At 39.4% G+C, this 1,753-nt stretch overlaps 1 pseudogene; it reads left to right on the top strand.

Annotated features, from left to right (window-relative positions):
- Window positions 1–322: 322 nt before the first annotated feature.
- Window positions 323–1,280, top strand: LOC121030254 (NADH dehydrogenase [ubiquinone] 1 beta subcomplex subunit 1-like; annotated as a pseudogene).
- Window positions 1,281–1,753: the final 473 nt, after the last annotated feature.

Below are 1,753 nucleotides of genomic sequence, written 5' to 3'. Positions count from 1 at the left end.
TATTCCATTGTGTATGTTTACCACCTGTTCTTTATCCATTCACCTAATCAGTGAACATTTTGGTTGCTTCCATATCTTGGCCATTGTAAATAATGCTACAATAAACATGAGGGTGCATGTATCTTTTTGAATTAGTGTTTTCATTTTTGGGGGGTAAATACCCAGTAGTGGAATTACTGGATCATATATTTCTATCTCTTATTTTTTTTTTTTTTACTTTTTAAATTATTTTCCACTTTAATGATTCCTTTTCAAAAGTCCCATTCTTTTTTTTTTCTTAATTTATTGTCAAATTGGCTAACATACAGTGTGAACAGTGTGCTCTTGGTTTTGGAGGTAGATTCCCGTGATTCCTCACTTACACACAACACCCAGTGCTCATCCCAACAAGTGCCCTCCTCAATGCTCATCACACATTTTCCCCTCTCCCCCACTCCTCCCCATCAACTTTCAGTTTGTTCTCTGTATTTAAGAGTCTCTTAAGGTTTGCTTCCCTCCCTCTCTGTAACTAATTTTTTCCCCTTCCCTTCACCCTTGGTCTTCTGTTAAGTTTCTCAAGTTCCACATATGAGTGAAACCATATGATATCTCTCTTTCTCTGGCCAACTTATTTCACTTAGCATAATACCCTCCAGTTATATTGCTGCAAATGGCATGATTTCATTCTTTCTCATTGCCAAGTAGTTTCTATTGTATATATAAACCACATCTAGGCTTGGCTCCCTGCAGGTCTTGTTTATAGGGTCGTTTTTGTTTTGTTTTGTTTTGTTTTGTTTTTAATTTTTTTTCAACGTTTATTTATTTTTGGGACAGAGAGAGACAGAGCATGAACGGGGGAGGGGCAGAGAGAGAGGGAGACACAGAATCGGAAGCAGGCTCCAGGCTCTGAGCCATCAGCCCAGAGCCTGACGCGGGTCTCGAACTCATGGACTGCAAGATCGTGACCTGGCTGAAGTCGGACGCTTAACCGACTGCGCCACCCAGGCGCCCCTATAGGGTCGTTTTTGGCAACAAAGCCACAACATTCATGATGAATGTAATTCAGATTGTTCGTGACCGCTGGGTACATATGCTTGTGCCTGTGGGATTTGTCCTTGGATGTTATCTAGACAAAAAGAACGATGAAAACCTGCCTTCCAGAACAGGAGTTTGTTGTTTAAAAGGGAGTTGAGACCTAATGAAGAAGTCACCTGGAAGTAAAGGCTGTGACTCAAATACAGAATGTTCACAGTTTAAAAATTGGGAGAGAAATAAAGACACATTCATTATTTAAAAAAAAACGTAAGCCACATCTCTTTTATCCATTCATCAGTGGATGGAAATTTAAGCTCTTTCCATAATTTGGCTATTGTTGAAATCACTGCTATAAACATTGGTATACATGTACCCCGATGAATCAGCACTCCTGTATCCTTTGGATAAATTCCTAGTAGTGTTATTGCTGGGTCGTAGGGTTGTTCTATTTTTAATTTTTTAAGGAACCTCCATAATGTTTCCACAGTGGCTGCACCCATTTGCATTCCCAGCAACAGTGTATGAAGGTTCCCTTTTTTCCATATCCTCACCAACTCTTGTTATTTCTTGTCTTTTTGATTCTAGGCATTGTGACTGGTATGAGGTGATATCTCATTATGGTTTTGGTTTGCATTTCCCTGATAATGAGTGATGTTGAGCATCTTTTCATAGGCCTGTTGGCCATTTCTATATCTTCTTTGGGAAAATGTCTATTCAGGACCTCTGCCCATTTTTAATT

This window comes from Herpailurus yagouaroundi, unplaced genomic scaffold, assembly GCF_014898765.1.
Source record: "Herpailurus yagouaroundi ecotype Mexico unplaced genomic scaffold, PumYag 140, whole genome shotgun sequence".
In the NCBI taxonomy this organism is placed as follows: domain Eukaryota; kingdom Metazoa; phylum Chordata; class Mammalia; order Carnivora; family Felidae; genus Herpailurus; species Herpailurus yagouaroundi.
Note: the sequence above shows the minus strand (reverse complement) of the source record. Positions and strands in the feature narration are given on the sequence as shown.